We start from the raw sequence: 26,705 nt of genomic DNA, 5'->3' as shown, positions 1-26,705 counted from the left end.
CACAATGTCTTTTTCTTGTCATTTTTGTTCAGATTGGACCTTCTTGCTCAGCTAGACTCAGACACAGAGTATGAAGTGAACTACTTGAGCGAATGTGCTATTGTAGAGTTGAATACCAGTCAGCTAGTCTTGGTGGACCCTCCACCTGCATTCTCTGTACACTGTTTGCTGTAGTCTCACTTGTGGTGAACATCTTTCTTCCTTTCTGTTCTGTATCTGCTGTACTTGCATAGGTTAATTCTTTCCTCTTGATAACTTTCAATGATTAATTTCTATAGAATTTTGAGGACAATTAATTTATGAAAATTATTTTCCTAAACTATTTAATACAAAACCATTGTGAGTAATGCTAAAATCACTTTGAAGTAGGAGTAATAGACCCCTGCCTTACTTCAAGCTAAATGTTTGTGGATAATCCATTGGTAATCTTTACCATACTATAAAAGTTTTCTTTCTCCCAGTAGCTACAAAACCATGGTAATGGTGTGAGAATAGACATAAAAATAATGTCCAGGGCCTCCTTTTAGAGCCTTTAGCTTCAACTGCTTGAAGCAGGGAAGAAAGTATAAACCCTTGTGTGAAAATAAAAGTCTTCAGTCACTGAAAAATTAGATTTCCTAAATTTATAGAACCATATTTGGTTACTTATCTCTATAATTAGTGCACATGCTCTCCCAAATTGTAAGCTGTAGATTTTAGCAAAATGCGAGTAAGGAAATCCTAGTTTATGGATAACAAGTTGTTTCTTAGCCCTAATAGTCAGCACTGGAACTTAGGTATATAAGATACATCTGTACATATGTATCTCATGTGTCTAAGAAATCAATTTCCTCAATAAACTTGCAAGGTATTACTATCTACAGTATAGGAGTAAAGGAATTCAAATTGTTTATAGCACTGTGTCACACAGCTAATGATGACAAACCTAAGATTAGAGCCCTGGACTCTTTACCAAAGTAGATTTTGTGGATTGGGTACCAACAGTTGTATAGCCATGCTTATTCATGAGAGTTACGTGGGTTATATATACTCCTCTCTCTCTCTCTCTCTCTCTCTCTCTCTCTCTCTCTCTCTCTCACACACACACACACACACACAATATGAGAGTGATGCCAAATTAATATTCCTAAAACAGACTGACCATCAATTCCATTTTGAGGAATTCAGTATCTGTTCAAAGACGATTGAATGTATATTAGACCCATCAAAGAAGTCTTCTAGGACAAAATAAAGATGCCAAAATATCATCACATGATAATTAGAGATTCCATAATAAAAGCTAATTTTGAGTCTTTATTTTTTGCAAATGAACTTTTAAAGTAAACATGATTCATATTCCAATTCCTTAAGCTGACTTCGTTGATCAAGCTATCCCACTGATCAGATATTATTATCATAGTGAATGGATGAGAAATAAATACCCAATACTTGCTCTTGCATGAAGAATGAAATTGTTTAAGTAGACCAAACTGCAGGTTGAACTAGTATATGTTTTGACCTGACTCTTCTATTAAAACCTCTCAGGTTAAGTGAAATGGTACAATGACAAAACAACTTTAAATTAATTAAAAATCAATCATTTATCAGTGTTGCTATAGTCAGAGGTCCAAATAATTCTCAAGAATTTTAAAAGAGAGGGAAGCTTCAAAATTTCACCTCATTCAAATTATCAGAAAATTTCAAAAGGCCAATGTATCTAAATATTTTGGTGTTAATGTAACAAATGCCCTTAGTTAAAGAGGGTAAGTGACCATGACACTGAAGTCCTATAATTTATTTCATATTTATAATATATACAAATTACATAAGAGACAATTTTCTTCTTATTGATATTCAAATAATAACATGGATTGGTTTTATTTATTATGAAATAAGTAAAAAAAAAGTCAATGAACTCTTTTCCTAAATGCTATTTTTGTGAAATTTCATATATTTGTGTAAGTTCATGAGTTGAAATTTAATTGTTTGGTAATCAATTTTTAAGGTGTCTGCATGAAGATATTTTTATGTTAGAACTTATTTTACTTAATATAGAACATGTGATATGATTTTCATATGTACAGAAAAATCAAGTTATAAGATTTTTTACTATAATTCAAGCTCAACATGAATTATGCATTTATTTTATTTACTATATTAAGAACCATTTGTGCAAACATCATTATAAATAATGTCAATTCTTAAGGACATTGCAGTGAAAGTATAGATAGAAATTAACCAAATTAATGAATTAAAATAAGTTATAATTGTTAAAATTGTGTTTAATTCCATAAAATTCATATTTAAGTAAACACTAGAAAGAAGTTGCAAAGGGTTGACTGACCACTATGTGGTTTTAAAGTGATGAAAGATTTAAGTAAAAATAAATGACCTTTAGACAGAATATTCTTTTTTAAAACATTTTTTAGATGTAGATGGACACAATACCTTTATTTTATTTATTTATTTTTATGTGGTGCTGAAGATTGAACCCAGTGCCTCATATGTCCTCTACCATTGAGCCCCAGCCCCTGGCAGAATATTCTGAAATGATTCTCTGTATGCCAAAAAACTAGCTATGAAATTATATTCTCAGACAAGGTGAAGTAATAATAAAATAGTTAAACTATTCTAATACTTGTGTACCCATTAACTCATATGGTCCCCTTTGATAATACTTCAAGGTTAGTATTACTATCCATGGTGTAGGAGTGAAGAAATCAATGCTTTGAGACATTTCTTCGTAGCCCAGCACCACACAGCTAAAGAGAACAAACCTGGGTTTGGACCCTTTGACTCTCCAAAATACATTTTGGGATGTGTATCCACTAACTTCTGCTTCCTTCCTTTATTTTAAATGAGTAATAACAATAGTCATGGTAATTTTCAAATGCATTTTGAATAAAAAATATGGTACAGATGTTCTGTAAATGGGCTGGCTATGCTACAAAAACAAACCAGTAACACTTTTTCCAAAAATAGATGGACATGAGACTGGGAATTATATTTACACATTAAGAGAGGAAGATTTGAAATGTGTTCTCAAGCACATCACTGCTGTTTGTCAGCAGGTTCCCAGTCTTTGCAGAGGAAGCCTATGAGAAAGTAGAAAAAAGACCTCTCCTTAAAGGTGTGGTGTTATTTAACTTTGGGATATTAGATAATTATGCTATGTTACGAATTGCATCAGAATTCGGTCACATAGAACACCAACATTTATTATCTCATTTATTCATTCATGGGTGAAATGAGTCCTCTAAATGTTCTCTCATTAGACCTTAATTAAGTTCACTCCATAGGTGATATTAAGATTCAGTTTCTTGTAGGATGATGGACTTGAGACTTAGAATCTCAGAGGCTGTTGTTCCCAGGATGTTCTCAGTTTCCTGTAAATGAGAGCTTCTAGGGCAGTTTACAACTCTCAGTCAGTGCGATCAAAATAAACACAGGAGACAGAGAATGTGTGAAAGATCAAAATTAATCCTTTTTGTAATTTTTTTTAGACATTGATGGGCCTTTATTTTGTTTTTTATTTATATGCAGTGCTGAGAATCGAACTCAGTGCCTCACATATACTGGGTAAGCGCTCTACCACTGAGCCTCAACCTGAACTCCATGAAATTGAACTTTCTGTAACCTACTCTGAGAAATTGCATCACATCGCTTTTGCCACATTTTGGTTCAGTAGAGGCAAACTACTAAATCTAAACAACATGTAAAAACAGAGAGTAAAGCAAGTGTGTAAAAAGAAGGCAGTGATAATTATAGACCATTTTAAAAAGGTTGACTATTTTATGTGACTCTTGGCAACTAAATAAGTTATTTTAAAAAGAAGAAAAATTAGGAACCATATTATCTGGCCTCTAAGTCCTGAAAATTTTGTGAGAGAAGCAAATATCTGGTGAAATGATTTAAATGCCAATTCAAAATAAAAAGTGTTCTCACTATATCCCATATAACTTTTAATTTAAACTGAGTGTTTAAAACATTAAAACACACACACATACATTGTGTGCATGTAAGAACAAGGAACAATAAGTCCTACCACCACATAAAACTTTAAAGCTTAAAGAAACATACGGAAAAATGTACCTTGTCATAGGGAGAAGAGGGGATTACAGGTGGGGAAACTGCTTAAGCAAAGTCGTAGAGGTATCAAAGTTCATGTTGAGATCAGATCCTGCAAGCTTTGTTGGACAGTTGGATGTACAGAGGGAATAGAGGGGAAAGATTGTCTGTAGTCTCATTCAGCCAGCTAAAACTTCACTGAGAATTTAGTTTTTCCAATATGTTTGAGTCTACCCTCATTTTGTTGTTTCTACCTGTATGTCCTTTGCTTAACACCTTTCTAAAAGGCATGTATTTCTCCAACTTTTTTTGTTGGTGGATTTGGAATGCATTTCTTTAGTCCAGCACTGACTGCCTCACAGTGTATTATCTGGTTCACTGTGATTGACCAGGGAGCTGGTGACAAGGGTGAGTTGGAATTCTTTGTGGTGTCTGACCAGCAGTACTCTCCTACTCTACTTCCCCCATTGATTGGATCACTTTTCAAAATAGTTATAATATTTCTATGCATGCTGTTGAAAACTAATATCCTTGGGTTGCCTTTTTTTTCCTACTATTATTCCTCTACTCCCCAACTATGATCACAAATATCACAGTCATCTGGGATAATTTTTTTTATAAGACAGATGTTTGGGTACATTCAAGTCACATTGGATCATTAAACAAACATCAGGTGGGGAAACTGCTTAAGCAAAGTCATAGAGGCATCAAAGTTCATGTTGAGATCAGATACTGCAACCATTGTGGGACAGTTGGATGTACAGAGGGAATGTTGCCAAACTCTCCAGTGTCCTAAAGATGAGCACAAATTGAGGGAAATAAAAATGTGAAACCTGTCACTACTCAGCGTAGATGAGGTTTGATGATGGCATGGAGCAATTGCTTATGATTCTAAGCCCATGTCATTTTTTCTTCCTTCAGGTGCCCAGATAATTAACCTTCTCTTACTTTTCATAGAAGCCTTTTCATAGATTCCTGGTAGAATCTAGGTAGTTTGTCTACCATTTTATAATTTTCTTTTTTTCTTCCCCCAAGTAACTATTTGAAACTAATTTGTATTCTCAAATGAAAATAAATTTTATTTATACTAGAATTGGCAACATTTCAATAGTAGTTCTAAGAGTGATACTGTGAAGAATGAATCACTTGTAAAGTTTTCAAACTATTTCATAAAGCTCTGCAGTGTATCATATAACATGGAAAAATAATCATTAATGTTATCTCGATCATCAACTTAATTTAGAAATGTTTCCATTTTGCTCACTATTATATGCTATGCAAATATAATGAAATCCAAATTTATGTTGTGAGAGCTTATATTTTATTTTAAACCTTCAACTGCTTATGATTATACTAACATAATCAAACTGCTTAAGAGTACTTTAAATCAATATAATTGCTTCAACAAAATCACATGTACAACATTAATGTCAGCCTTATTTTTTACTTAATTAGTATCAGTTTTCTCAAGAAGTAAAAACTACATGATGAACTTTTCACCTAATTGCTGAAATCCATATACAAATATATATTTATACAAATATGATAAAGTTCCATTAACACAGAAATATTCCTTTAACCTGACAGAGTTCAAGAATAGAAAAAAAATATCAAAACTATTACATTGACATGATATATCATATCTAATATATTTGTAGAGTGATATTATCAATTTAGCATGAACTTTTTGAAGAAATGTCTTTATCTTATACATCTTTGATTCCAAGGTATATTACTCATTATGAACTACATGGATATGTTTGTAATTAATATATTGTGTATGTTCAACCTTTCTTGAAATATATTACATATTAACAATTTAAGTCACCAACACTACATTATACCTTCTATTCATTAGAATCTCAAAACTATTCATCATGAGTATAAATAAGACAGCAATATTTTAATATTTTTTCATTTATCTATTCCTTTGTGTATCTTAACATGCCATTTTTAATGTTTATAAAACAAAAAAAAAAACTTCATTAGATGGGCTTATGGAATAATGACCATAAAGCACAGTATACTGTAAAAAAAATAGCATGTAAAAATGTCAATCAAAAGAAAGCAAAGAAGGAGGGTGCTGTGGGAGCAGAGAGAAAGGTATCAGGGAGTACCTCCACAATACTGCTGCATGTTAACTATAATGTCAGGGAAAAGATATTAAAATTTTAGTATATTGGATACTAGAAATATCATCTATTTCATTCTTGATTGTAAAAAGCACTGATACTAAGAATAAAGTAATTGAATATAAAAGAAATAAGTATATGGAAAATATTTAGGGTGAGTAAAAGGTGACACTCTTTTGTATTTGTCTTTGTCTCTTTCCCTATACTTTTCTCATCCCTATAATAAAGATAATCAAGGTGAGAAAAAATTAAGGTTTGTGTTCTGTTCCAGCCTATGTGATATTTCAATATTATTATGAAGAGGTAAAAGCTGAAAAAATGAAATAGAAGTATGAATTGTATTTTTGAAAATGTATGCTGATTGAAGAATAATTAAAAGGATTTAAGAAAAGCAGGTTTGGAGAACAGTAGAAAAAGCTAATAAATAATTTTGTTATAATTTAAGACAAAAACTTGAGTGTTCTATGAAGCGTTGACAGTGGATGAAAATGGAAAGATTAAAATGATGAAAATTGAAACTCATTTAATGTTAAAATACAGGGTGGGGAGTGAGACATCAGTATTAGGGGTCAGGTTTCAGGTAGGAGATAAGAGTAAGGGGTGCAGTAAACTGATGTAGAACAGAGAAACAGAAATAACGGTGTTTTGCAAACTCTGAGCTTAGTTTTGAACATAAAGGGTAGAATATGCTTGCTCCTCATACAAATCATTGCCATCATTTGTGTATACTTGTCATAATTCAGTAACAATTTAGCTTTGAAAAATATATTTGGTGGGGCTGGGGTTGAGGCTCAGTGGTGAACCCTCACCTAGCATGTATGAGGGGCTGTGTTCGATTTCAGTAGATATATGTGTTTATCAGCAAAATAGATTATAAGTGAGTATGAAAAAGAAAAGTTAAGTAAACTGAAAATGTGCCCATAGAAGAAAAAAATGATGAGGATGTAGAAAGACAAACAAGACATGAATGCCTAGAAATTAACAAATATTTTTAGGAGCTATAAACCACATTTTGAATAATCAAGAAATTATAGAAGAGGCTAAAACACAACTGATTATTTTGTGCATTATATTCTTATTGCTTTTGCATCTTAGTTGATTATAATGAAAGAAAACTACATAGAAATATAAACTATTAATGATTTATTAAATCTCTGTAACTGGGTGTTTCAGAAATTTAATTACTTACCAAAGGACATTTGTTCATTAATTTTGATATAAAATCATCTTTATTATAAAATTAATATTAGTGAATTCTATGTGTTTTCAAAATTCAAATATTTCAAATTATTTATTGTTCATTTATTAATTTTATTTACATTTATCTTTAACTAATACATTAAGGTCTAAAAAGTATACATATTTGTGGAATAACAAGTAATATCTCAAAATCTTTGAACTTGTGTAATATTTATATCAGGATCACTATATCTATTGCCTGGACATTAATCATTTCTTTATGGTGAAAACAAAATCCTTTCTCTAGCTTTCTGAAGTATACAGTATAATTATCTCTATTTCTATTTTTATTGTCATAAGTAATAGAATTTCATTTTGTTTTCATGGCTGAATAATATTCCATTGTAAATATCTACCAAATTTTCTTTATTTATTTATCAAGTGTTGCATTTCTGTTGTTTCCTTTTCTTGGCTACAGTAAACGTGGCAGTGTATTTTTTCTTTTTGACATACTTATTCCATTTCCTTTGTGTATATACCCAGGAGTGGAAATATTATATCATACGGTAGCCCAATTTTGAAGTTTCTGAGGGATTATTATTCTGTTTTCCTAAATGGCTGTACTAGTTTACATTCCCACCAACAATGTGCATGGGGTCCTTTTTTTCTATTTTCTCCCAGCACTTGTTATCTTTAGTCTTTTGATGACAGCATTCTTGCTGGGATGATGAAATGCCTCATTGTGGTTTTCATTTTTTTCCCTGATGATTAGTGATGTTTAGCATTTTTTCTTATTCTTTGTTGACCATAAAATATTAATCTAATGTCGTTGTAATTATTATAGAAGAAGTAATTTGAGAATAACCTTTTATATTACAAATGGTTTTACATAAAGTAAAATAGAATTGATAGGTGTATAGATTTCATTAAGCATGGATTAATTCAGGGAACATACACTGAGAACCAAGGAATCAGTGGGGCGTGATCCATACAGTTTTCTTGTCTTGTCAACTCCATAGAAACTGTTTTAGCTTTTCAGCCTAGTCTGTTTTTAATACTATATTTATTTGTTTGTATATTTTATTGAGTATCATGTAGTAGCACTGTGTTATATTCTAAATGTCAAGATAAATATGGCACAGTTCTTGTCCTCAAGGAATTCAAAGTATCTAATACTTCATATTATTTTAAATTTATATATATAATTTACTCTTCATACAGTTTTCATTATGAAAAATAAAAAGATTAGTGGTATTGTTAGGGATTTTTTTTTCCTTTGGAGATCACATTTTGTAACCAGAAGCACAAAAGGTAATATTTGATTTCACCATAGGCATCTATGAATAATTTAAATCCTTTTTATGGATTGCTCAGTCTAGTTGCAGATCACACCACAAAACAGAGCTATTATTAAACATAGTTTAACTTGACTTGCAATTTAGAAGTGAACTGGTTTAAAGAGGAAAGCCAAAGAAAGCCTTTATTATTCACTCATTTACATGTGTCATACTCAGTTTGTACAATTATAATTCAGTTTTTGGTATAAAAGGCTACAATTCCAATTTTGAAGTGATTGTAGTTATAATTTAGTACACAATCACAAAATGGAATTTTCACTGATATAGCTATTCCAAAGCTCTTGTCATTTTTAAATAAGGAAGCAAAGTAGCTCCCATGTTTATTAATATAACCAAAACCTGGTATTTGTTAGAACTTTACAATTTTCAAAACATTTTGTATTAGACTTCTCACTTGGTTCTAAGAAATGTTGCATTATTTGACTATATTTATTGAGTATCTACAGAGCTGAATACTGCAAAACTCTCTCTTGGCTCTGAAAGGGGTTTCCCCATAGCATGGTGGCTGGAGTGCATTATGAGGTGACTTGTGGAAGAGAGGTGATAATTGCCTGGGCAATCTCAGGCAGCATGCCTTCTTGCTCTTCAGTTCCTTCATAGACATCTCAGATCTCAGGATTTGATAAAAACACTGAGGAGACTCAGAATTCTGCTTTGGCTTCTGCAGAAATCTTAGGGAAGATTCTGCCCATTTTCTCACCTATTCATAGATATAAAATTTTAAAATTTTGTAGATCACTAGGACACTATGGCAAATTTAAATCTGGTACAGAGTCTCAAGGTACTATGTAAAAGAGAGCTCTCCATAAATGTATTGCCTTCGGTTTGCTCTCTATGAAACCACTTGGCACTGAGAAGACCTGGGAGAGAATAGTACAGTTACATGAATTTTACATTCTCTTTAGGTAATAGTCTTATTTATCTAGGATTATCAATGTTATGTATAAAGAATAGTCACTAGTTACCTGTTTCTAAAAAAGATTTCTGATTTAATTTCCAATTGATAACAGGCAGACTAGAGTTATGGGAACATGAAGGGAATAATTTTATTAAATGTACTAATTGTGTTAATTCCCACATGCTTTCTTTTTTAATAACCAATTTACCTGCAGTCCTGCCTGGCTTAAGTTGACAGAATATGTTAACAGTCCTCAGCACACTATCTATTATATGAAGGAAAAATGCAGACCCAAATGCCAATTAGAATGCAAATTATTCTCTCTGAAAAGGGGGGCTTTTTACACGTATCAGATCCTGTAACTCAGGATGAAAAGTATGATCCACCCAAATCATAGAATCTATAAGAACAGCTTCCTGTGAGTACAGGCAGCTTGGTCCAAAGTGACCTACAGTTGTGATGACAGTGAGGACTTGAAAGTCCAATGTCATCCTGCTATCAGTCAAGACAAGAGGTGGACCTGGGTAGGATTCTCTGGAAACTTCCCTGGGATCCCCAATAAAATTAAAGACAGGAAAGGAAATATTCTCATTCTCTGAGAGGACCAACCGAGCTTTTGCCTTGAGAATGTTCTCCTTTCCTATCACCACCTAGCTGGACTGGCGATGAGCAGGGATCAAAGGACCTGACTGTATCAATAACTAAGAAAATGGTTAATTAACCACACAGTACAGAAACATAAGACACGATGGCTCAGCTCGGTGAACCCAAGGGTCAGCTCCAGCCCTGGAAAGACAAAAGAGTGAGCACACGGAGAAACTTTCTGTTTATTGGGGAAAAGATATTCAAGAATATTCTACTCAAATAAGGCAAGGATTGGGTTTTAGGGGTTTGCTCATTCCCTTTAAGTAACGCCCAGGTAGGGCTTGAAGTGGGCTCTGTTGCTGAGCTAGGGGGTAAAGGCCTTTGTTTATAAAATATACTGGTCTGTACTTTTGCTTTCTTGTGAAGTTTCTGTTTGGCTTTGTTATCAAGTGATAAATGTTTCCTCTATTTTGAAGAATTTACACTATTTGGTTTTTAAACGTTTGATAGAATTTCTAGTAAAGACATCTGGAAAAAGGCTTTTAATCGTGAAGAGATTTTTCATTATACCTAAATTTTCATACCTGTTTTAGGAACACAAATGTTTCCTATTTCTTCTGTCAGTTTTGATCATTTGAATCTTTATAAGAATTTGACCATAATTTTTTTTACTATTTTTTGCAATAAAATAACTTATCATATTTCTTTACAATATTTTGTTTTGTTTATGATTAAAATATATTTCTTATTTTATTCTGATTTTGGTAATTTTTTTTCTTTTTCCTTATTTTAAAGTTGTACTTTAAATATGAATAAACAATTCTAATTCTCATTCACTGAGTGAGCATGAGAACGGACTGCAATATCGTTTAGGATTTGGACAAACATCTGACAAAATATTTTGAAGGCATGAGAGACAAATACAGAATACTTTCTTTTATTTCTCTTCTTTCTTTCTTTTTTCTTTTTTTCTTTTTCTTTTTTTTTTTTTTTTTTTGGTACCAGGGATTAAACTCAGGGGCACTCAACCACTGAGCCACATCCCCAGCCCTATTTTGTATTTTATTTAGAGAGAGGGTCTCATTGAGTTGCTTAGTGCCTTGCTATTGCTGAGGCTTGTTTGACCCTCCTGTCTCAGCCTTCAAAGCAGCCATATGTGCACCCTGCACCTGACCAGAATTATATCTTGGTTATCATAAATGGACCACAAATTATTAATTAGCAGATAATTATAATATAAACAAAGTAGACTAATGATAATGGAAATTTAAACGGTCTATTAGGAACATCACAATTATGTGTGACATCAGTTGTTTAATGTTTACTAAGCCAACAATTGAATTTGTTTTTTAAGTATTAAATAATAACTAAACCCTGTATAATTTTGTTGTCAAATATTTGGTCATTATACTCTTGCTGAATCAAAGTTAAATAAAATTTCATTATTGCTCTGTGAAATATAGATTAGATGGGTCAGAAAGAAAATATGTCATTACTTTGTCAACATACTTTAGTAAATTGTATACCTAAATGAAAGAATGCTGCATTACTTTTATAAATTATATACTATGGCAAAAAGTTCAAGGCTTATTAGACTTCAGTAGTTCTCAAACAGAGATGTTCTTCCTACCTAGCTTGGCACTATGGAATTCAGTATATTGTTTTTAAGCCCTTAATTTTGAAAAATTAAAAATGTATTTAATAGAGAAAAAATAACAGAATTAAATCCATAAACCCATTACTCATTTTCAGCAATATGAACATGCTGTTTTTATTGTTTTTCCTCTATCCTTGATTGAACATTTATTTTATGGCTTTTGTAATGCTGGCTTCTGACATTTAATTTCAGGAAATCTAGATGTCTTGCAGTGCACAGAATTGTTTCACACAACAAAGATTTGTCTTAGTTAAAACGCTTAAAGCATCCCCTGGAGAAACACTATTAATAATAAGTTATTACAGTATTGATGTTTTTTGTGAAAATTTACTCATAGAAAACATCAACTAAAATGACATTTTAGGGCAATAATTCAATAATTCAAAGAATACCCAGAATTTTTGATGAATGAATGTAGGCCTGAATTCATTTTGATAATCTTTTTACATATTATAAAAGTAGATTGTTAAGATAAATACAATTGAGGGATAAGACTTGTCTCCTCTTGAAGAAATTCCCTCTCATTCTAACCTAATGAAATAAAACTCCTACCCTAGAAAAAAGTGGAAAAGAAATTCTCCTCTTCATGTGGGCTCTGGACTTGAACCCACTTTACCATGTAAAATAGGAAGTAGACTGTTTCCCATTGTCCAGATGTTGAACAGGTTGTCATTCTTCTTAACAGCAAAATCTAAGACATAATATAAATTATTTATCTATTTTAAGTGGCTGTATAATTATCAGTGTGCTTTTTAAAAATAATAATAAATAATAGAATTGAGAAGCACTAAGGAGCCAGAACATCTGATTCCAAGTCAGCATTTTTACCTTCAATTGTGGTTTTTGGAAAAGTCACAACTCGCCATTTTTTTTAAGAGTTCCATATGCATAATAGGGTTGATGATAGTGTCTATATAATAGTTACCATGAACCATAAATGAGTTAATCTGTATAATGTGTTTTAGAATGTTGTTGATTCATTGTTTACTTTTTAAAGTATTAAGCATTTGTTTTATTTTTATTGTTGATATACAGTTTTTTTTAGAAATTTAAACCAAGTTTAGCAAATTTACTGACTTTTATCCCTATTCTGCACTACATAAATGTAAGTACTAATAAAATAACTGTCTCTAGCTAATCTCCACAGAATATAACTGGTCATAAGAATAATAAGAATTTCACCAAAACATTGAAAGTTATGTAAAACATCATCTTATTTAATACAACAAATCTATGAGGTAGGACTTATTGATATCCTGTGTTTTATATGGGGAAACTCAGTGAAATAACTGAATAAGAAAGGTTCAATAACTTTTGAAAACTAAGCCAAAGTTTTTCTTATCAAATAATTTAGTATGCTTTCACCAATATCAATGTCTACATCATATGTATTTTCACAATCATTCTTCAAGATTAGTTTTCATAATTACACCAAGTATCCTCATTTCATATATTCTCTGTCCATACTGGTATACATGAGTAGATTTCACAGTGACATATGGCAACGTGTAGATATTTTTTGTGTTAACGTTCAACATTTTAAAATTTCTTTCTACTGAATTTTATAGACTTATGACAATCAGTCATTCAAAATATTTGTGTACTCATTTCTTTAAAGCTTTCCAGATAGAGGTGTATAAGAATATTTTGAATTTTCAATAACACTATAGAAGAATTTAACTTCTTCTACAGAAGAATCAAGACAGAATGTATGGTAGAATATATACGTCTTTCAATTTTCATACTCCTGGACTTACATTTTTAACTCCCCTTTCTTCTAGCTGTGTGATCTGGGTAGGCCTTTAAAAATTTGAGACAACTGATTCATCTGTAAAATCTTAAAGGTAAATTTTGTATGTTGTAAGCTAAAACTTACAAAATATTAAAGTATTATGTTATAATTTATTAAACTAATTATTTAAAACATAATACTTTTATGTTTTGTAAGTAATACTTTTATGTTTTGTAAGAAATTATTTAGAGCATACTTCAGCAAATGACAGGTAGCAAAGGGTAAGTTATTAGGTTGATCCCAAACCCTGTGATGGGATTTTAACTGATACCTTTTCAGTTGAGATTTATTTTGATACTGTAGAAAGAACCTATTCTCTAACAAAAGTTTGCTTATTCTTTTCTTTCATATAATCAACAAGTAATTTCAGGATATCCTAGCTTTCTATGATATTCCTTGATTTTACTCCCTTAAAGCTATTTTTTCTAATTATAACTTATGTAAATCAATTTCTCTTTCTTCTTCATACTCATCATTCTTTTATTCAGGAAGAAACTTCTGAGACGATTAATTTCAAAAGGGTAATTTAAGATGTAAAACATGGCAGAGAGTAAAATTTTTACTACATTTGTAAAACTTAGAAAACTATATTTTTTTAATCTAATAAAAAATATTGCTAATGGCAAAGATTATTCTTGTGAACTAATCCTGGTAAGATAGGTAAGTCATTCCACCAGAAATGCCCTGAACTTATAAAATGCCAGCTAAGTGGTTGGTCTTACCTAATGGTGAGTTTCAGGGATGAACCCTGGTAATATGCCTTGTTTGTGTTCTGACACCTAAGCATCAGTGTTGCACTGATGTTCTTTATTGAATAAAGAATAACTAAAACAATTTTAATCATAATTTATGTTTTTATGTTTCAACAGGTAATCCATTATTTACCAGCAAAGTCAACATACTAATTAATGTCTTAGATGTCAATGAATTTCCTCCAGAAATATCTGTGCCATAGGAGACAGCCGTCTGTGAAAATGCAAAACCAGGACAGGTATCTTACAAATAGTGTGAATCGAGAGTATCTTACAAATAGTGTGAATCGAGAGTACACCAATTACACTTGTAATTTCATTGACTTGTGAGGCTGAGAAATGAAGATAACAAGTTTGAGGTCAGCCTCAGAAATTTAGTGAAACCCTATTTCAAAAAGAGAAAAGTGAAATGTAACTCATTGGTAAAGAAACCCCGGGTTCAATCCCAGAACCCACTGCCCCATGCCAAAAAAAATGTTTAAAGACACATCATATGTGTATATTTTCAACTCTAAGTCCAGACATATATACATGTGCATATGCTCATATTTCAGAACAAGTCCTCATAAAATACATCATAAGAGATATTAAACTTGAGTGGATTATGGTGAATATGGATGTGAAAATAATCCCATGGGAAATAAAGTTTTGATTTCCTAGCAAGTTCTTTGGATTATGCATTCTGCCATTTTTGTACTCTCTTACTGTGGCTTTTCTAAAGAACTTAACTGTGAGCAAACACTCTATGCTGATATATTGATGTGAACTTCAATCACTTTTAAATAACATAACCACTTACTTAGGTAAATTGAATGAGTTTTAATTCTTGAAATAAATTTTACATTTGAAACAATATTTTTAAAGGGCACGCTTTAAAATTTACTGTCTTTCAATTTGTGCATGTAATACTACTTTGTAGATTATTTGTCCAAAAGCTGTGCACCAGTGATATGTACTATCAATATAACTATTATATGAAGTTTAAATAAAATTTAGAGCCCATGTTCACTCTAGTAACATTTCAAGTGCTCAGTAATTGTATGTGTCAAGCAGACACCATTTTCTTGAGTAAAGTTACATTTTCATAAGCATGGAGACTTCTAGATTGACTGTGTTGTCCCAATCATTCATAGATGATGTGAGGAAATCACTAAATGAATTACATTACTACATATTTTCATCATGTTACCTCAAATAAGAAATCTGCATCATTAATTTATAATAGTCACAGAATGGATTAAACCTTATCACCTTGAAAGCAACCACAATATGGATGTCTGTTTCGCTTGTTCTGCTCCAATGTTTTTAATAGTAGATGCTACATAAGTATTTGAGGATAAATTAATTTTTTTGATAATTGGAAAATTAAAAGAAGTTTACAAAACTTCTACAAATTAACTATTTTTTCACTTTTGAGGAGCTCCACTGTGCCAAAGTATATAAAAAAGCCATTTTTTGTCTTCTGGATACTTAGGAATATCAATAATATCAGACTAATCAAAATCTTATAATGCTCCAAATGAAATTAGCCTCTGGGAACAGAGCTCTATTTAGCTCTATTTGTCTAATAAAGTAAAAGATTTGAAATACTGATACAAGTGCATGTTACTAGAGATCAACCAGATTTTCTTATTTGTGGACAAAGTAGTGAAAAATCTGTTGTGTTCTTGCGAACTCTATATCAAAAAATATCTTTTGGGTTTTTGTGTCCTACTCCTCAATACTTATGTTCAAAGCACAGTGCTGAAATGTCCCTTGAGTTTGCAGGGTGTGTGATATATTGCCTTTTCTGCTTTGGGTACCCAACTATAGTGCCCCTGGCCTACAAACCATGCATAGCAAATAGCTCTCTCTTCTGGATTATTCTTGAATATATATAAAATACATATATGGGTATATATATATATATATATATATATATATATATATATATATGTGTGTGTGTGTGTGTGTGTGTGTGTGTGTGTGTACTTTTCTAAAAAGGAGAGAAATAGTAGGGAATAAGTTGGTCTTATGTAAACCTGTGAAAATTTATGTGAGAGTTATTTTCTTCAGGGCAGTGCTATCCAAATAACGTTTCCAGATAAATGAATGTCTTTAATAGTTTCTATATGCTGTCCTAAGATGATTTTCTTTCTTCAAAAATATGTTCTTGATATTTTGTTGTTAAATATTTTTTAATTTAATAGTGGCACTAGCTAACAACATTAAGAAAACAAAATAAAAATTGACAATCAAATATTGGTCCCTAAGTAATGTACAGAACTTTTAGGGGTGAAATTCTATGATTGGAGTACATTGGTCTGAGTCAAAAAAGTTAATTTTTCAGGATATGTATCAAGATTCTTTCTAAATTATCATATTCCATTGTCTAATGATGAATTATAAAAGTCTCATTTATGACAATTATACAAGGAAAATAAATTCTGTGCAAAGAGTTTGCACTATGGTAAGAAATTAAAATTTCAAATCCAGAATCCAAAATCCCTAATTTTGTTACTAATGCTGCACTGATACATAAATGCCAATAACAACTGTGATTCATCTATCCATTATTTAGGTATCTCTCTGTGTGCCCAAACATATGGGAAGGTAAATTGTATTCCGGAGACTGGATTTAACCAGGAATAAAAACCAGAAATAAAACAAAAATCAAAAGCATCAGTTTAATAGCATCAGCCATATGATGAATATTTTTCACAATTATGGCAGGTTACCATAATTGAATATAACGTCTTCATCTGCCAGATTGAAATTTAGTTCAAAAGCATGATCCTCTGATCAGCACACATCCTTTGTCTTTTCCCACACATGCTTCCTGAAATTAGTCTTTCTGGAACACAGCTATTGGATATGTTGATTCAAAAGTGCCTGGAAGCCATTCTGATTTTGTTTTGTTTTGTTTTGTTTTTGGTGGAATGGAATCCATATTCTTGTGCATGCTAAGTAAGCACTCTACCACTGAGCTGACTGTCTAATCACTTAAAGCCATTGTAACTTGCTTATCTATGTAGTGAATTATGAATGTAATAGTTTGGCTCTGAGAAATTACTTTTTGATTATTTTCAAATTTAAGAGCATCTCACTGAAATATCAGGAATTTAACTAGACTATGTGCTACTTTTGGTGACAAAGAACATTTTTTGAAATAGGGATTGTAATGCTTATTATGGAAATCTATAAAAACATATTTTTGTTCCTAACCAATGAAGGAAAATTAACGTAACAACAGAAACAATATACACATTCTTTCTTTGTTTCCCATTGTGTTATACATGAAAATAAAACTCATTCTAACAAACAACAGTTCTAAAATTTTGCTATTTCTAGCACTTTTAGATAATCAAATATTTTGTTTCCAGTAAGCAGCTTCATGTTTAGGCTGGAAAGAATTTAATTCATCTAATTTAAAATGCAAACAAGTACATTTTAATTTCATTTTGCTTATTAGTGAGAATTTTCAATGCTGTTAAGCTTTTCAGTTTCACATATATTGATTTAGAATTAACCTGTGTCCTATAATTGAGCCTGCTATTAAAACCTGTAAACATTTAGAAAATTGTTTAAAAAATTATGTGTGAGTAATTGGCCTGTTAAAATGAATTCAAAAAGTATAATTTCTGTAGCATACTTTATTAAATGGATTTATAAACCTGTTATGTAAAGTTCCTTTCAAAACTGATTGACTTCAAGTTTAATCTTAACTTTGTTTCAGATAATTCAGATAGTCAGTGCTGCAGATCGAGATCTTTCACCTGCTGGGCAGCAGTTCTCCTTTAGATTATCCCCTGAGGCTGCCATCAAACCAAATTTTACAGTCCGTGACTTCAGAAGTAATTATAAACACTTAAAGATTTACCTTTTTCAAGTAGCTTTTTCAAAGGGCACACATAGAGGAATCAATACTTTTCCTAAAAGCATTCAATTTTGTAAAATAAAGAAATCCACATATGAGAAATCCAACATTGCCTAAATAGTAATAAGTTAAATATTTAATCTATATGGATCTATCTAGAAGGCCAATGTATTTCCACCATACAAAGGAATGTCTCTTAATGAGCCATGCATGTAAAAAGCTACCAGACAAATTGAAAGTTGTCCCTATCAAATATATCCTTTGGCTCCCATGCATATTTCTTGTACATACAAATAGGTAACTCTATAGTATCTGTTTTATTTTAATAACACTCAGTATAGCACTGGTTACTAATGTAGATATTGTAATCAGAATGATTCCCAGGCCATACCAAAATGGTTGACGCTCAGAAAATTGTACTAAACGATGAGAACTTCACCCTACTTGTATTAAATTCATGTATACAAAGTATAAAACATAGTGGTTATAATATATTACTGCCACTATAATTTTAGTTATCCCCTCATATACCATGTTTACACTTACTTTCTACAACTATTCTGGCCAAGATTGCTACTACTTCTGCTATTACTATTGCATGTGACACTATTATATCCACTACAAAAAACATAAAGAATACTGGATTTCAGATGCTTCTCAAAGTATGATAGGATTATGTCTCCATAAACTCATCGTAAAGTTGAAAATATACTAAATTGACATTGCATATCATATACCTACCCTACTAAACATCAGGGATTAGCATATCCTATCTTAAATGTGTTTAGAACAGTTTGTTAATCTGCAGTTGGTCAAAATCATCTAACAGATTGTCTATATTAGAATAAAGTTTGGAATATATTATGCAATTTTTAAATATCATACTAAAAATGAAAAGGGTAACAATTTCATACTATGGGTATGCTTTCATACAACATATGGACTAAAAATATTTAACCATGAAGTTGGGAACTGTCTATATTAAGGTTTATGTGTTCTCTATTAAGTAATTGCAAATTATAGTTTTGCTTTTTGCCTTTTTGTTTGTTTTTGTTTTTTGCTTTGACATTTTTATCTCTTAATTTTTTTTTTTTGATTTTATAAATAAAGTGACCACTGGAGTTTAAATTTCAGGGGCACTCGACCACTAAGCCACATCCCCAACCTTATTTAATATTTTATTTAGATACAGGTTCTTACTGTGTTGTTTTGAGCCTTGCCTTTGCTGCGGCTGGCTTTGAACTTGTAATCCCCCTGTCTCAGCCTCCTGAGCCACTGGGATTACAGGCATGTGCCACACTGCTCCTGGCTTCAAAATTTCTATATGCTAAAAAATAAGAATTAAAATGCCAATTTTTATAATATTGGGTAGTGAGAAGCTAAAGTTTTAATAAATTCTGTTTCTAGAACTAAGTACTTAAATTATAATGGGACGATAATGATGGTGATTATTGGTAGACGCCCAAGGATGTTTTGAGAAAACTGGGTTTGCTTTAAATAATTAGAGAAAGAAATTGGAGTACCCATGTATTGTCACCAAAGAAAGTTGAGTGAGAATGACTGAAGAACAGCTGTACATGAAACAGCACCCTAAAGTTGAAGGATTTTATGAATAAAACAACCACATGTTTTATCATGAAAATGGTAACACTTCTGAGAACAGAAGTAGACAATATTTATAGTTTTCAGTTAGAGCAACCCATCTAAAATAGAGCTGTCCAAAACAAATCAGGTCATTATGTTCACACTATTTATAAATAAGCTAAAGGTATAGTAATTCAAATAGAGTAATTTTATAAGTCATTGAAAAGTTTATGCAACAGTATAACATGTTCAGATTTTCATTTTGGGAAGATCAGTCTTATGTAATATGGAAAAGACATGAGAGGGAGAAAAGATTAGTCCTGGCACCTTTGCATTATCATGTGAGACTGGCTGTGAAGATGAAGACAAGAGGATGGAGAAAGAATTCATAGAGCCCAATGCAGGATGCCCTTGGTTTAATTCATGAATATAATGCAGACAAATAAGATTTCCAGATCATAAGATTGACGCTCATATCACTTACTCACTCTGAGTATCTGCTATGCCTCCCTAATCCATCTTTGTTGGAAGACCAAGATAATCATGATAATATGGACCAGACCCTCTGGTCTCAGGAGCAGTGTTGGCTTATAGACTGCACATATACCTGCTACAGAATTTAATGTCAATTATTGCTCTTCTTTACTGCAAGCTATATTTGTTCACTTTTTAGGGTACAGAAAATGTTTTAAGTGGGGAAATGAGGTTTACTGTATCTTTTTTTTTCTCACTATTGACAATGTACAATTTTCATGCAATCTATTTTCAAAAAATAATAAACTGAAAATAAATATTTTAAATATCCCAAAAGATTCTAGACACTGTGGTGCATTTCTGTAATTCCAATTGTTCAAGAGGATGAGACAGAAAGATCACAAGTTTGAGGTTCTGCAAACTAACGAGACCCGTGTCAAAATAAAAACATAAAAGGCTGGGGAAGTAGCTGGGAGGTAGAACATTCCTGAGTTCAATCCTCAGTACTGCTACACAAATAAACCTATTAATTATTTTCACTCAGGTTACAACACTTAATCTTTGTTCCTTTTCCTCAGATTCATGTAGAAAAACATCAAGTGCTGAAGATTTTAGAATTGCTTCGACTAGTCTCCACTTTTCTATCCTTATTGTCCCCACAATCATTTGACACGTAAATTTGATTGGGAGTATCCTAGTAGACACCTGGCATTTTAAAGTTTTGTTTCTTAATTTTAAAGTGTTATGTCTGTAATAATAACAAAGTAATCTTACCAAAACAAACCCTGATCTTATCACATGTATACTTTGTTCATCAAGGTACTCCATTTTTCAGTAACTTCTGTTGGCTCCATTGAGTATCTACAAACAGTACAATGTAACATAATGGAAGTGATAACATTTTTAACAGACTTATATTTTATTGAGTAATATATTTTTCTAATTTTTTAAATCTATTTTCAAGTGGGAATTATGAATGTTAATATATTGATAAATAATAAACTACATGTCAATTTATTTCTAAAAATAAAACATTTGGGGGGAGTTTATTGGAAATAATAATGAAGAGTTTTCAAATAAACTAAAATTTATGCTTTCATGAATAGAAACATATAAGAAAAGAGCAAATGAATGCAAAATAATATTTTCAATTGAAACATTAATTAAATTTATATGAAATGGAATTTTGGTGTCTTTTGTTTCTTCAAATATCACTACTATTAATTTTCTTCAAGTTAAAATGATTTTCCTTTGTAATTACATTAAAGTGGTAATAGTTCATGATTTTCACAAATTGTTATGTATTTTTACATTTATAATTGGAATGTATTTTTCCATCTCTCTTTTTTTATCTAATGTGCAAGAGTGAAAGCATTTAAATACCTACACATGCATACACACACACACACACACACACACACACACACACACACACACTCATACCTGCAGGTGTCTGTTGGTATAAGGATTAATTCCAGGACCCTAACACCCATAGAGTCCAAAGTTTTCAGAAATACAAATTTCTTATAAAGCATTTCATAGTATTTACACATAATCTGTGCACAGCCTTCTGAAAAATTCAAATCATCTCTATGTTACTTATTATACCTAACACAATGTAAATGATACAAAAATAAACAGTCAATTTTACTCTTTATGTATAGCAATGGAAATTTTTTTCCATTGCTTGTTTTCTCAAATTTTCAATCCATGGCTATGGAATGTGTGAATATGGGGGGTCCGTATATAAACATGTTTATTTGTTTATGTATAAATGATCCATGTAAAACACAGGAAAAATCACAAGTTTAATCTGAAAGAGTCAATAGATTTTTTAAAAAATATTCTTTTTAGCTGCAGATGGACACAATACCTTTAATTAATTAATTATTTTTTTTAATGTGGTTCTGAAATAGAACCCAATGCCTCACATGCTAGGCAAGCAAGAACTCCACCACTGAGCTACAACCATAGCCTCCGTCAATAGATTTTTAATGAATTTTAAAGAATAGATTCTTATATAAGATATTCAACAGATTAATGCTTTAATTTTTTTGTTATGCTAATATGTGTGGAAATATTCTTTTCCTCAATGACATTTTCATATAAGAAAAGAAAAAAGAGTAACCCAACGACTTCTTTTCTCATAAAACATTCTGCATTTTTTTTCAAATACGAAAGCTAATTCTTGCAGCAGACAAGATTAGTGTTTCCTCCTTCTTTAAGGATTATTTTTCTGGCAGCTTTCATGATGATATATGACATAACTAATATAAGGTTGCATTTTACCAATTCAAAAAGGTCTTCTTATACTTAGTGGATACCAACTTAAAGAATTGAAGTGAAACTCACAGTAACCATGTTATCTGAATGTCCTGTTTTGTAGACAACACAGCTGGAATTGAAACCAGAAGAAATGGATACAGCAGCAGACAGTAAGAGTTGTATTTCCTCCCTGTTGTAATAGAAGACAGCAGCTACCCTGTCCAGAGCAGTACAAACACAATGACTATTCGTGTTTGTAGGTGTGACTCTGACGGTACCATCCTGTCTTGTAATGTGGAAGCAATTTTTCTGCCTGTTGGATTGAGCACTGGCACTTTAATTGCAATCCTACTATGTATCGTTATACTTTTAGGTTAATTTTAACATTAATAAAGTTCTCTCTCACACACTCCTATGTCTCTATCTCTGTCTGTCTCTCTCTCTCTTTCTTGAGCGGGCATGCTCTCCCTCTCAGTTTACCATGTAAATAGATTTTTGTTCAGTGAGCTGTCACTTCTTGTTATAATTTATCTATATTACAATATTTTATGAGATATATTTTTATTTAATCCCTCATAAGTCACATAATTTAAAATATAAAACTTAGGTCCCGGGTATGGAATAATCAAGCATTTTTAATGACACTGCATAAATTGCTTAAAAAAAAAACAAGAAATGTGGGAGAATATTATAACACCAATAATCAATGATACATGCTTCTTTATATCCATGTTCTGAACATTGCCTGAGGACCTCATCATGTGACATGATTTGGGTAAATAGGGAGCCAAAACTTGCAGTTTAAAAAGTTAAAAGTGACTGCACCTGGGGCATGCTCTGTTCCATTTTTGCTTTGGATTTATTCACCTTATGAGAATGCCTATGTTGATCCTACGGAAACACATGGCCAGAAGAAAAATCATGAGTATCCTAAACGTGGCCCTCATGATCATACAGCTCAAGCCAAGTTTATTGATCAAAGCCTTTTGAGTAATCATAGAAGACCAGCAAACAACCACAAAAGTTGGCCCAAGGCACACTGTTGACTGACAGAAGAAATGCTTTTTTAAACCCCTACATTTTAGAGAACTTTCTTCTATAACAGCATGATACAAAGATATATGTTGAGATTGTTCTAGCTATAGGGACTATGTGATTAGTGTGGGGTTTATTAAATAATATATAATATCTGCATAGCAATTTAGAGGCAATATGCCTTCACAATTACTCTTTTGCTTGTTCCTACAGACTTCTAAGTTTTTATGGCTTTAAAATTTCTTTCTTATTGTTTTTATTCATTTGTTTTCTGCTATACCACATACCTATGGAACTAAGGGTAGCATATGGCAAAGGTCCAGAAAGTGTTTAATGAGCAGTGGACCATCAGCAGAATCAAAGACAAAATATAATCTTGAAAAAAAAACAAATATTACAATTATATGCAATTAAATTATATATTTTATTTCATATAGTTGATTAGGTAATTATATATTCAAATAACTCAAAATCATAGTGCTTGAGTGTATTTAGTAGAAAAAAGAAAATTTGAATGTTTAAATCTACAGACAATAATAGTATATTTACAAAGGTTTACATTCAGATCTTTGATAAATCAGATTTTATTGTTCTATGCTAGAAAATGTCTCCCTGCAAAATGATGTGATAAGGAAAAGAACTTTGAGAGAAATTATCTCAGCTTGTGCTTGGTTTCTAAATACAATTACATGTGACCTTATAAAAGAGGGAAAAAGGGTGTCTGATAAACAGAGGAGAGAAGGTGATGTCAATACAAAGTAAGGTAAAATCTGAAGATGTTCTCCTTGAACGCTGCACGGAGCCAACAGACCAAAACCGTTGCCAATCATCAGAAGGCAAACAGGAATGGAGCAACTTTTCCTCTGGGGGGCATGTGGCCCTGCCAATACTTCAGTTTTGATCTACTGGAACTAATATCAAACTTCTTCCTCCAGACCTGTGCAAACATAAATTACTGTTGTTCAAATCCAACAAATGTAATTTTTCATAGCATGTATGGAAAATTATTAAAACAACATTTTGCCAAGAAATAAAATTTAAAATATCTTTTAAATTAACATTTTAAATGACCTCCAAAATAAAGAAAAATCTAAGTCACCATGAGAAGCAGCAGCAGGTAGGGACATATTTACAGTGGTAAGCCCACCACCCACTGATAACAGCTGTAGCATGACTATAGACTTTCAATGACATTTTGAACATGCTTGAAGGTGAAAAGAAGATGATGAATTTTCATTGGAGGACTGACATATTTTACTTGTATTTGGATTTAAATTATTCAGAAACTTAAATAATTCACTGATTTTTATTTATTCAGTTTCCATTTCCCTATCAAATTATTCAAATATGCAATTCATAAGATATTTTCAATATAGAAGGGTTTATCACCCAGTCAGCATTCATTCTTCCTAAGAAATTGTGAATTACATACAGTTCACATTGTTGGCCCTTTGATTCTGGTGTCACCGAACACACCCACTAGACCAGTGACAACCTTGATTTGTTTGTTTGGTGAGTCAGATCCCCACAGAGAGCACTTAAAATATGAAAACAAGACTAAATACATGAAAAAAAACTGAGATTCTTGGTAGATGAAAAAAAAATCCCTTTACTTTGATGAACTTGGAAGCAACAAATAGCTACTTGATCACAATAGAGTCTAAGAATTCATTCACAGAACTAAGGGAGAGGAAAGTCAGAAGTAAAACGGGCAAAGCTAAATCTCAGTGCCATGCTTTTGAATTTTTTAATTTGTTAAAGTCTAATCCCTTATTTTCTTAAAAAAGTTGAAATTGAGTTTTTAGGAATTTACAGTGGTTGAAAAATATTTATTTGTTCTTCTGAGTTATACATGACAGTAGAATGTTATTTTGACATCTCATACATACATGGAGTATAACTTCCCATTCTTGTGGTTGCACATGATGTGGAGTTACAATGGTGGTATATACATATAAGAACATAGAAAAGTTATGTATGATTTATTCTATTGTTTTTCCTATTCCTATCCATCTTCCATTCCTCCTATCCCCCCTCCCCCATGTAATCTGATGAACTTCACTCCTCTCTCCCTGCCCACCCCCAAATCTATTGTAAGTCAGTATCCACCTACCAGAGAGAACACTCATTTGTTTTCCAGGGATTGGCTTATTTCACTTTGCATGATAGTCTCCAGTTCCATCCATTTACTGACATATGTCATAATTTCATCTGTCTTTCTGGCTGAGTAATATTAAATTATATATATGTACCACATTATCCATTCATCTGTTGAATGGCACCTCGGTTGGTTCCACAGCATAGCTATTATGAATTGAGCTGCTATGAACATTGATGTGGCTGAGTCACTATAGTATGCTGATTTTAATTCCTTTGGGTATATGCTGAGGAGTGGGATAACTGAGTCAAATGTGGTTTCATTCCAAGTTTTCTGAAGAATCTCCATACTGCTTTCTGGAGTGTTTGCACAAATTTGTAGTCCCACTAGTAATGTATGCATGTATCTTTTTTTCCCACATCCTTGCCAACATTTATTGTTACTTATATTCTTGATAATTGCCTTTCTGACTGGATTATGATAAAAATCTCAGTGTAGTTTTTTTTTGTTGTTGTTTGTTTTTTAATACTTTTAGTTGTAGATGGATATAATACATTTTATTATCTTATTTATTTTATGAATGATGCTGAGGATCAAACCAGTGCCTCATACTTGCAAGGCAAGCATTCCATTGCGAAGCTACAATACCAGTCCTCAATGTAGTTTAAATTTGCATTTCAATAAGAAATTCATTAGATTAACCACATTAAATTATTTGTGCTTTAACAGTGAAGGATAGAGATTTTAGTCAAATTTTCTGTTTCTCTTTAGGTCTTTCTAAGTTCATAATTATAAATATCAATGTTAGTTGCATGAATATATAAATGTATTATATATGAATGGTGAAAGGAATTCTATCAATTTTATTACAAATACTGATTTGATTAAAAGATGTTTATAAAATTTATTATTGCTTTATTTTGTCTTACTCTTTTCCTAAAATATTGATTCATTTAAAAATTTATGTGACTTAAAATGAAATAAAATAAACTG

The 26,705-nt window shown here is 31.6% G+C and overlaps 1 pseudogene; it reads left to right on the top strand.

Annotated features, from left to right (window-relative positions):
- The window catches only part of LOC143641369 (cadherin-12-like), an 89,703-nt pseudogene extending 66,746 nt beyond the window's left edge, over positions 1 to 22,957 (top strand).
- Positions 22,958 to 26,705: the final 3,748 nt, after the last annotated feature.

This window comes from Callospermophilus lateralis, unplaced genomic scaffold (assembly GCF_048772815.1).
Source record: "Callospermophilus lateralis isolate mCalLat2 unplaced genomic scaffold, mCalLat2.hap1 Scaffold_997, whole genome shotgun sequence".
In the NCBI taxonomy this organism is placed as follows: Eukaryota; Metazoa; Chordata; class Mammalia; order Rodentia; family Sciuridae; genus Callospermophilus; species Callospermophilus lateralis.
Note: the sequence above shows the minus strand (reverse complement) of the source record. Positions and strands in the feature narration are given on the sequence as shown.